This window comes from Bidens hawaiensis, unplaced genomic scaffold (assembly GCF_021521415.1).
Source record: "Bidens hawaiensis isolate Kalapana, Puna unplaced genomic scaffold, B.hawaiensis_p1.1 tig00003781_1, whole genome shotgun sequence".
Lineage (NCBI taxonomy): Eukaryota > Viridiplantae > Streptophyta > Magnoliopsida > Asterales > Asteraceae > Bidens > Bidens hawaiensis.
The window spans coordinates 363,669-375,685 of record NW_027491218.1 but is presented as its reverse complement, the minus strand read 5'-3'; the positions used below and the strand labels follow the sequence as shown (position 1 = coordinate 375,685).

Below are 12,017 nucleotides of genomic sequence, written 5' to 3'. Positions count from 1 at the left end.
TGATTTAACAAGGTAGTCAATCTTGACAATTGCAACCCTTTGCAACTTCTAGAGGTATGGGACCATTCGAAATCCTTATTTCGTGTTGGCATGTTTATCCCATCAACACCATTGGATCCCATGCTTAGGTGACCTTTATCACACGGTTTCCAATTCAAGTCGTCCTACTTGTATAAACATGTAATATTAACATACAAGTGGTTAGGTGACCTTTATCCCACAAATATGTTAATATTACCCTAAGTATATTAGTTTGCTCAAAATGGTTAGGTGACCTTTATCCCATTAAAAGTTTCCTAATACGTTAAGTGTCATACAAAAGGATGGTGTTAGACTTGTTTCTTTGGTAATTATGAAAAAAGGGATTTTAAATTTTTCAAATATTCTAGTTGAAAAACATTATGCCATATCCTAACATGCATTTAGAAATATGGCGATTTTGAAAACCAATTTTCAAGGTTCTAGTTATAATAAAACCAATTTTATTATAGGTGAGTGATCGCTTAGTTTTAATAAACCCATTTAATTAAACTAATTGACGCGATATTACCAAATATATATTAGAACCCGTTTTATGCTTGTTGTCGTTCCTATGTGACGGTTTGGATATCCTAATATCTATCAACCACACATTACATAAGTAAAACAAACAACCAAGCATACACATGCAAAATATAGTCATAACCGAAAACCGCTAAATTTGACCATACTTGTTAGCCGAAACAAGTATAGGTCATAAGTCACACCTAAGGGACAAAACATGACACAAGGATGGAATGTTGACTCCCACTTGATCTTGCATCCAAATGCTTCAAGTATCCTTTCCAAGTTGTTGTGTTCTTGTTGGGCTTGTTAATGGGCTCCAAACCTCCAAAAGTCTTCTTGGGCCCAAGAGTGAAATTTATGGGCCTAATGGGCTTGAATCCCATGATGGGCCGGTGAGGCCCAACAAGCCCAAAATTTCGGCCCAAGGCCCAAATCCACCAATTCTTGCATCTTCAATTTTTTACAACATGTATCCTAATACATATTTTTCTAAAATGAAGAAAATGCAACTAATCTACTTATTACATACCATTTATGAACAAATAAATTACACAAGCCTAAAATTATGAATTATTACAACCATATTGAATAATAAACATAATCAACATACACAAAACAACAATCAACACATCCAAGGTCTAGGTTTCGGTTATGACACATCCAAACATACCAAATGTTCTAAGCATGCAACCTAAGCAACCATTGCCCAAAATCACAAAACCAAAAGGTGCCCCCCCCCCCCCCAAGAGGCTACGGCCACCCCCCCCCCCCCCCCAAATTTTACAATTTTGATATTTCAACATCCAAATGTTAAATGGTTTCCTAAGATCTTTCCATGCATGTCAAGATCTTACAAAACCATGAGGGGTAAAATCCACCAAATTTTCGGACCCCTTTTTCACCCATGAAAAAACCCGAAATTTAGGAACATGTAAGGAGCATAAGTCCTTGTAACCGGCTCTTGATGCCATTGTTGGGTTTTATACAAGATTATCAAAGTTCAAGTTAACCATATTTAACTAGAAAACGCAACGGAAGCTTAGATTTTAAAACTTGTTATGAACATACCATTATGTTAAAACTAAAACCCAAAGAACAAGGATCAATATTACAAGAACAATATGCTCACAAAATGTAAATTGTACCTTCTTCTACCTTTAGAAGAACAAGTGGATTGTTGAAGAGGATGGTGGATGAATGACAAGCCTCCAAAGAAGAAGACCTCAAGAGTGTGATACCCCAAGCTATTTGTGACAACACCAAGTTGTTTTGCTAGGATTAGGAACACTTAACAAGCTCACAAGCCCCTTTATTTTCTGCCCAAAAGGGCCGTAGGTTTTTGGAGAGTGAGAGAGAGAGAGCTTGCTTGCTACACTTGAGAAAAGGATTCAAAAATTGCATGTATATTCATTGGAGGATCAAAAGAAGAAGTCTTTATAAAAAACTAAAGAGCATCTTGTGTTTGATTGGGTAAAACCACCACCCCACATGGGTGGCCGGTTTTGTATATATATATATATATATATTTTTTTTGTTTTGTTTTAACAATTAAAACATCTCCATCTCATACTTTATAAAACTAATTTTATAAAACATACATGCTATCTTAATTATTTAACCAATTAAATAATTAATTTATATATAAATAAATTATCCAGATAATTTATTTAAATCATCAAGTGTAATTATTTAGAAAACCAATTTTCTAATTGCGCAGTGTTCGGTATTCGTTTAAGTGATCAAATCACTAAAAGAATACATTTGGTGTTGTCTAGCTTGTTATTGGGTATGACCCGACTTGGATCAAACACAGTTAGCCACATTAGTATAAGTATGTGTCTCGGGCATACGTAATTCCAACAACGGTCATATAGGATCGTCTTTTGCCCTTCGATTACTCCGGATAGCCAGACTTTATTCATTAGACATTCAAAAAAATATCAATACTTTTCACTACACCACATGAAGTGTGTAAAAACAACCAAAATGTCTAAATCGAGTTGAAGATGAAACCAGCAACATATTGTAATTTGTAACATTTAAGTTTTCAAATCATTCATAAATAATCTTGAACTATAACCATATAATTTAAACGCTTAATTAAAATTAGCACTGTTCAAAAAGTTAACTTTTGAACTTAAGAAAGCCAAACACGCTGAACTTTTCCATTTTATTACAAATTTTATTATAGAGTTAATATATTTGACTTTTAATTTTGTTGCTGCTGTAAAGGTAAAAAAGAATTACAATAACTTTAAAAAAAATAAAAATGCAACATTTTATTAGTTATATAAATAACACTAGTTATTTAGTAGGCTCAGTTGATACAAATACTTTAATACTCGATAAAATCCTATCAAACCCTACTATTGTAAACTATCCATGAACATAGATGTGTAATCAGTGTGTAGCTGATGCAGGAGCATCCGGTCCATTAAGTCGGTCTGGCTCAAATGTTTTGTTTGTATTTATAAATAGGGTTGTTGATCTTTTGTTTTTAAATAAAGAATTTGTAAGCTTTAAGTTTGTTAACCGAATCATTCGGTTTGAATCGTCTGAATGAAATCATTGTGTTCTTAAGCCATTTGATTGCTAGTAAAAACTGTATCAGTAACAATCAATATTCTGGATCCACCATTGAAAGTATGTAAGTATATATTGGGAAACAAAATGAATATTGGATGAAAATGTTGTATAGAATTAAGGTATAGATTTAGGGTTAAAAAAAGTCTTGTTTAAACGGTCTTATGACTGTTGAAAACAAAATAATTCAATAGATTATAATCGATGATTTTTCTTCTAACTGGGACAAACAAAAACTCAGATCCGGAAGATGGTATTTCTATCCGAGGGTTTTTTTTCAACGGCCTCATAAAACATACTTCAAAATGTTACTACTACAATTAGAGGTGCACATCCAAACAGGTTAACCGGTTAGTGACCGGTTTCTAACCATTCTCTCTCTAACCAGTTTCTACCCGAAAAAACGGCAGTTAGTAACCGGTATACATTTTGTCCCAGAAACAGGTTAATAGCCGATTACAAAACCAATTTTTTGTTATTTGAATTAACCGGTCTAACCAGTTAATTGACCGTTGACCACTAACTCTTTATTAAATTAACCGGTTTTCGAATAACCGGTTTGTGCATGTAACTACAATGTCAAATCTCAAACAGTGTTATGCATAAAATTCAACTGGACAACCCAAGGCAATAACTTCACTTTTAATATCAACAGGCCCATTTTTCTAAAATATACATCATACACTTCACAAATTTAATTTGAGGTCTTATCAAATTAATGTACAAAAAAGCACATTTTAAACAATCAATATTGAAAAATTATATGTTACACTACAAATGTAAGGTGTTGAGTATCTATCTATCTATATATGGTTTAAACAGTTTAAACAACCTTTGGTTCCAAATCTACATTCATCAAATGCCGAAAATTGTCGAATGATACACGAGTGGCATTTGGAAAATCGCTTATATAAATACCAAAACAAAGATAAATAATACACTGCGTCCTATTGACAATGGTTTAATCTTTCAAGTCGCTAATGGTTAACCAACGTGTCTAATTTTGTACCAATAAATTAACCCGGTCAGCACCATCTTCGTTGGCTAAACGTGTCGGTTAGTTTTAATTGTAGCTCGGTATGAACCCTTTGGCATGTTGGCTCTCCACTTCAAGAGCCATCAAGGATTTTTGTCTCTGATATTTGTTCCTCTTTGCAGCAAGAGCTGAAAGAAAAGTGTATTCAAGCAACAAACAGATATAATAACCGACTTGAAATAAAAAAAAGTATATATTAAGTTTATATAATATATTAATATAATAATATTATGTTCCGTTGTGGGTAAAAGGGGTGTGCATGAAAACGAAAAAACCGATCAATAACCGAAATAATCAAAACCAAAACAAAAACCGGCCGTTTGGTTCTATGTTTATGTAAAAACCAAATCCTCGGTTCGGTTTCGGTTTTATATGTAATAAACCAAACCGAATTTTCTTTTTCTTTTTTTTCACTTTTTAGTAATTTATAAAAAATTTCGAACTTTTGAACTTTTTTTTAGTAATTGAACTTTCTTTTTAGCCCAAATTCATTATTTTGGGCCACTCTTTTTCTCAGCCCAAAAATTTCTAGCCCAAATGGCAAAACCGAGCGGTGTTCAAAAGCTCAAAAACCGAAGTTTCAGCTTTCAGTTTGGTTTGGTTAAGCCCTGATTCAAAAACTAATACTATACCAGAATACCCAACCTAAAATTTATACTTACACATTAACTCTTGTGGTAGACCGAAGTCATAATCATTACGCCGTCTTCTTATACATATAAATGTAATTACCAAAGCCAGTAAAAACACAACACCACACGAGATCCCGACTGCAATTTTACCAAATTTTGACAGGCCACCATTTTTCCATAATAAAGGGCAATCGGGCAAAGAAGGTCCACCACATAACCCTTTGTTATCAGTAAGGCTGTATAATAAAATAATAATCAAATGGATTAAATTCAGTAAGCATATAGTAGCAAGTAGTCAAAATTGTTTAATACGTGCGAACGAGTGCCTACACATTGATCTTTTGAAAATCGGTTTTCGTTTAAAGAGTTTTTCGGGTCACTTTTGTAGTGCTTTAAAACTACTTTTAATTTATATGTCCATGTTGAACTGTTTGTGTTTGCTTAATTGTTTGTTTATGTTAAGTTATGTGTTTATATTTATTATATTTGTTTGTTTATACATGTAGATAACAATTTACCTTTTTCAGGTTATACTTAACAAACCTTGTTTTTTGAGTTTATAATACAGCTTAATATTAGATTGTCACCATCTGTTGTTTTTCCACCCAGCACAATCTTTGTCAGCTCATATTTTCCCCACGTATCAAAAAATCAAAAAAATTTCAGTATTTAAAAATTGGAATTTGAAGAATCATACAGGCTTCCAATTCCGTGATTCGTATGATGACCAATGGCGAATACAAAATTTTTCAATACATAGGGCAAAATGTGGGTCAGCAAAAATTGGGTTGTGTAGAAAACAAAAAATTGTTACAAAATTATATTAATCCGTTGATATAACTCAAAAAAAAACATAGTTTGTTTAATATAATAGAAAAAGGCAAATAATAAAATTGTTTATATACGTGTATAAACAAACAAATAAATAACAAATAATCTAACATAAAACTTGGCCTCAAAACTAAGAATTCCTTTTTTTTTCTTTTTCCACAATGTTCATGGCATTCTCAACCTTGGTTCAAAAAGCACGAGGCGCTAAGGAAAACGCATCAAGGAAAAAGGCATGCCTCGTGTAATTCTGGGTCAAAATTAGGGTTGTAACAAAGCTTTATTTGGTTGTATGCAGATGTATGTGATGCACGTGCCTCGGAAAGATAAGCATTTATATCAAATTTTGAAACTTGATGAGGTCATTTCCCATATAGGGGGTATTAAATTGAATAAAAAGTCAAGTCTCCTTATAAAAATGATTAATGTTCTTAAAAGGGAATTATATATTCTCATCCCTAATCGGGATTCAATTCAACTAATAAAACTATATTCTATCGACGATTCATTTGATTTCACTATATAAGCATATGAAAGGACTTGGATTAGCTCTATCTGCTTCTACCCTCCTATGTCAAGTGCTTTGTGCTAGTTTCAGCAAACTACATAAAGTTAAAAGTCCAGGATTTTAATAAACTACTAAGACTACAGTACACTAGTACTTATTTTCTCACTAAATGCTCAACTTAAATCCCGAGTAATGTTAAAATTATGACTAGCAAAAACCGAAAAATCAGGACAAAAAAAAAGTGATTGAGATTTATGACATACTCGATAGCTCCACCATGAACACCAATTGAGAAAAGCTCCTCCAGCATTTGTCCTTCTAGTTTGTTACCATTTAAGATTCTAAGAAGCGAGTAAATACAAAAGTGTAAATTAATAACCTTGTTTTACAAATTATTAAGAACAATGTTTACATTAAAAATCAAAAAAACGATAATTGACTAGAAAAGATTGAAAGATTATTTTGGTGATTTTGGAAAGATGTCCATTGCCCAAAGAAACAAAACCTAAATGTGGATTAAGGAATATAGACATATAGCAAAGCTTACACAAGTCGTAGATTTGAAGTTAAACTATCTGGTATTGACCCTGTAATCTGATTGTTTGATAAATCCCTGCGTTTATATGTTAATATAGTGAGACAACGTCCTAAATATCAAAAGGTAAAAATAGACAAAACATGTAGCAATGAGAATGAAACTTGTGGGAGAATTGTTGAAATTATAGGTGAAATTTGACCAAATATTTTTTACATTTCATTTATATTATTATATAACTTTTACAAATTCTCGCACATTGTCATGAAATGTGACCAAATTCTCAAGCTTTATTAGATTTAATTACTATTTAGATCATTTAAAAATAGAACAAAATGTGACCAACTTCTCAAGCTTTATTATATCTGAACGTTTAGTGAACCGTTTGGCGGGAAGTTTGTTTAATTAATAAACAAACACACATGAACGGAGCTTTTTTTCATTTACAAACGAACATGAACGCGTGTCTCTTTCATTTATTTATGTTCATTCATGTTCGTTTGTTTACATTAGTTCATGTTCGTTAATTTACGCTTGTCCAGGTTCGTTCGTTTATGTATTCATTTAAATCGTTAGGCCCGTCAAAAATTAGTCTAGTTTTATTAATTTTTTAGGCGCAATAGATTGATATTCACGTTTACTCTTAATTGGTGTTTATTCAGTTATGTTCGTTTATATTCATTCATCTATGTCAGTTATATTCGTTCCTTTAGTCGGTTTACGTTCATAACCCGTTCGTTTATACCATTAACAAACGAACATTAACACGTTCATTTTCTTAAAGAACGAACACAAACAAGAAAACCTCGTTTTATTAACTGTTTGTGTTCAAGTGTTTGTTCAATTAAAGTTAAACGAACGAACATGAACATGCATGTTCGTGTTCGTTCGGTTCGTTTACAGGCCTAATGCAAATATTGAAAACTTATGAGAAAATTGTTTTAGTAAATAATATATCACCATGTTCTTATAATGAGAATTGACCAAATACTTCAATTTTATTTAAATTATCATACTACTTTTACAAACTCTCGCGAGTTTTTATACAATTCTCAAGCTTTTTAGAAAATATTCAATTACTATTCAGATCATTTAGAAATTTAAATACTTACAGTCTCTTAAGAGAACGCTGGCCCAACCCTACAGGTATTGTGCCCCCTAACGAGTTAGAACTTAAGTTCCTGCAGTTAGAAACAAACTTTAAATAAATATAAACCGAAAACTAACAGAACCAAAACAATCACACAATAAAAGTAGGCAGATGATACTTACAAACTTACCAAGTTAGTCAAAAGAGCAACTTTATCACTAATATACCCTTTCAACCCTTGACTCCCAAGATCTCTGTAACCATAACAGCATATAATGAGTAATTAAATGCATAATAATCAATTTTCAAAAAAAAATTGTATAACTTACATTTGAGAGATTACAAGAGCAGATCCATCTTGATAACAAGTAACACCCTCCCATGCAACCCAACTAGTAGGAGCACACGGATCACCGTTCCAACCCATTCTTTCGGGTATGCGTAAAGATTCCTTTAATTCTTGCATAGAAGCAGCTGAATCATCACAGTTTTAAGATAGTTTACAAAGAATCAACAGTTTCATGTTGATTGTAAAAGAAACTGGACTTAAAAATATATCTGAAAGTTGTGAATAGGGGTGAGCATAATAACCAAAGCTAGCTAATAACCGATGGGTCGGTTTTGAATTTTCTTTTATTATAACCGATATTAGTTGGTCGGTTTTGCTTATTCATATTTATTATATCCATAACCGACAAAACCAAACCGACACACGATTTAGTAAAAACAAGGTTAACCAAAAGGCATGAGAGCGCAACACATGGCTCGTGGGCAACAAAGTCAATTTATTAACAAAAGGGTACTCAAGGTAAAAAGAATAAGATGCTCAATTTAATTGTGTAATTTTTGTAAATTATGCTCAACTTTATAGTGTAATTTCTTTTTTTAAATTATGCTCAATTTAATGGTGTAATTTCTTTTTTTAAATTATGCTCAATTTTATGGTGAAATTTCTTTCTTTAAATTATGCTCAATTTTATGGTGTAATTTCTTTTTTTAACATGAATTTCATAGTAAAAAAAATAAAATAAAAATAAAAAATAAAAAATCATTATGCAGTTATAGGTCATTCTAAGTCACTGCCTTAGAGAAAGAATGAACTACAGATATTAAAGTCTGATGCATAAATATTTGTTTTGATATTATTTCCTTGTAAATAATGTATCTAAATATTCATAAAGATTATATAGTTGGTTAAGTTTAGTATATAAATCAATTCAGATAATTGATTTATTTAACTAATCTTTAGGGATTCAGTTACCTAGTCTGTCTATATATAGTTTTAACTTTCTATTTCTGAAAGTTAACTGATCTTGACAATCTAAATAATGATTACAGTAACTAAATATAATTAACATTGGCAAATTAATACCTTGTGCAGGAACCGTCATGATATCGCCGGAACAATGGCATAATTCTCGAGCCCACAAATCAAAGGCGAACCGACAACAGGAACAAGTTGCACAATCAAGTAATCAGCGCTCAAATTCTTCGCAACATAATGATAATCATAAGCCGCAAAGCCTCCAACTTGTTTAAATATATCGATTCTAGTAACATTTATATCATTTATAACCACATCAAACACTCTTTTTCCCTTGTCGTTCACGCTAACATCAATCTCTGCAAAGTGCAGCCACACAAGATAATCCAGCTTCGCATCAACCGGAAACTTGTACTCCAAATTACCTTTCCCGGTTAACGTTACCGCTGATTTATACAACTTTTCCGGAAAGTAGTTAGGACTCACACCAGCATTAATCACATTTCTAACCGCGGTAACTGCCTTAATCCCTATCGTATTAACCGACCGAAACTTAGCGTCCGACTGCCACGCTCGTCCGAACTCATCCGTGTCATTACTAAACCCTGGCCCCCACTCGTTATCACCACTGCTCAATCTACTGTAATTTACTAAAATCGACGAGCCATTACCGGTCAAACCCGGGTCGTACGACGCCGGATCAATCCGAATCAGCTCGATCGAGCCAATAACCGGCGGATCAGTCGCGATACTATACAAACACACGTCAGCATCACCGTCTGAAGTGTAAAAAATAAGATCCGAATACGCGCCAAACCGGCTAAGATCCTCCTGCCACGGCGACCGCCACGAGAACACCACGGTGCCTTCGACGGATAAATCAAAGCTCGGCGAGTGAGATTTGCCGTCGTAGTTATCGTAACGGTAAAAGTGCGTAAATAATATCTTCCGGTTGGAATATCAGGGAATGTGTAACAGTTCTTTTTACCGGAAGAGATCGGAAAGTAACGTACCTGCGGGTGAGCAAAAATCAAACCATTAACTGAACCGAAAACCCATGAAACTAAATCGAAATTAACCAAAAACTGGCAACCGAACCGAAAACCAAAGAAACTGAATCGAAATTAACCAAAAACCAAATTAACCTAAAATCGGTTATCGGGTATTTTTTTTTTGTACCCTCGGTCAACCAAACCGAATTGAAATGAACAGAAAACCGACGAAACTGAATTGAAATTAACCGAAAACCAAATAAACCAGATCGAAATTAAGCAAAAACAAAATTAACCATAAATTTTGTACCCTAGGTAAACGGAACCAAATCGAAATTAACCGAAAACCGACGAAACCGAATCGAAACTAACCAAAAACCAACGAAACCGAATCCAAATTAACCGAATACCAAACTAACCAAAAATCGGTTATGGGCAATGCTGTAGTAGACGCTAGTCGGGCAGTGGGAACTAGCACTTAATCAAGATTAACCAAATCAGACTTTAATGTATCATTTTCAGTTTTATATACATGCAAAACACATTTTTATATATAATATTAAGTTTACACAATACACACATATTTTAGTCATAAAATTGACCGGAATCTCGCTGAAAACCGCTGATTTTGGTCAAAATCACACCGATTTTGGCCAAAACCTCGCTAGCAAACTCTCACTAAGTCCGATTAATCTCGATTTTGGCATGATTACTATTTTACCCCTGGTTAAACTAAATTATCCGATCCGTAAACATTATATTATACCTACATTCATTTTATGTATTAATTAACCGAATAAACCGAACCGATTACGGTCCGATGAGATCGGAAAGTACCGTACCGTTTTCTCATGGAACGACTGAAAATTAAGTGGTTCAGAGACGATGCCGGTCGAACCGGCGGAGGCGAACCGGTCAGAAAGCCACGTGATGTTGAAGCCATCAGTAGCAGTGGCTGAGCTGCCACAGTCAATGTGGTACGCCGTGTCTGTTATTACAAAAACAAAACAACACACAGTTAAAGGTGAAGTTAGTGCGTGCAGTTAATAGTTTGTTACAAACGGAGAGTGTGACGGCGTTACCGTAGAGGAAGGATGATGAAGGGTGGAGGAAAGATAGGAAGAGGATGAGAGTGACGGCGGTGGATGGAAACATGACGGTGATGTAGGTTTGGATTTGACGGAGAAGAAGGTGGGTGTTGTAATAATAATATTAATAGTGTTATGGGATTTTGGGGTTATTTTGAGTAACGGCGAGATTGACGGAGGAGATGGTGACGGAATGGGAATGGGAATGGAAGCGTGTTTAGAATATTTAATGAGTTGGCAGGTGGATTGGTGACTTCTTAATCCATTTGTTATTATTTTTTTTATAAAAATATAAAATTATTACAAAGCGGGTTTTAAAAAGTATATTATATATTCTGTTTCTTTTTCTAAGGCCTTGGGGATAAAGGTGCACAAACCGGTTTGGAATGAAAGCAGTTTGATTTAGTTAATAAAAGTTAAAATCGGTTTATGAAGGTTCGGGTTAAAACAGGTTTCTTGACTAGGTTACTATCGGTTTCGGTTCAAGTTTCGATTGGTTTTGATTCGGTTAACTGGTTTTGTGAAGAAAATTACAAAACGGTTTAGAATTTATGCTTTCAATCGGTTCCAAACTGGTTTCTACATAATCGATTTCAAACCGGTTCAGTTTCAGTTCGATTTTCGGGTCGGGTCGGTTAACCGGTTTATTTGTCCACCTCTACTTGGGGAGTTAAAGCTAATTTGACATAAGTTAACGAGTGGAAAACCACTCGCTTCATGGATTAAAAAGCGTTAAAAGAAAAATGAGTTAAAATGTTAACGGGCTTTAAAATCCTCTAGACTCTGACATAATAATTTAAGAATTGTTTTTAGATTAAATTGAATGAGTGATGTAACACATACGTGGAATTTACGGGGCATAAAGTCATGAATGTATATCCTATGGCCTAATATTTGAATCTTTGCATACATTAA

The 12,017-nt window shown here is 33.6% G+C and overlaps 1 pseudogene across 1 annotated transcript; it reads right to left on the bottom strand.

The window, feature by feature from the left end:
* Positions 1-3,847: 3,847 nt before the first annotated feature.
* On the bottom strand, positions 3,848-11,276 carry LOC143624464 (receptor-like protein 4; annotated as a pseudogene). The gene is made up of 10 exons (XR_013152118.1): positions 11,097-11,276; positions 10,857-11,002; positions 9,131-10,035; positions 8,088-8,232; positions 7,941-8,012; positions 7,781-7,849; positions 6,681-6,746; positions 6,397-6,474; positions 4,828-5,033; positions 3,848-4,293 (listed from the first exon to the last, which is right to left on the bottom strand). The product of XR_013152118.1 is annotated as a receptor-like protein 4 (transcript).
* Between the last annotated feature and the right edge of the window lie 741 nt (positions 11,277-12,017).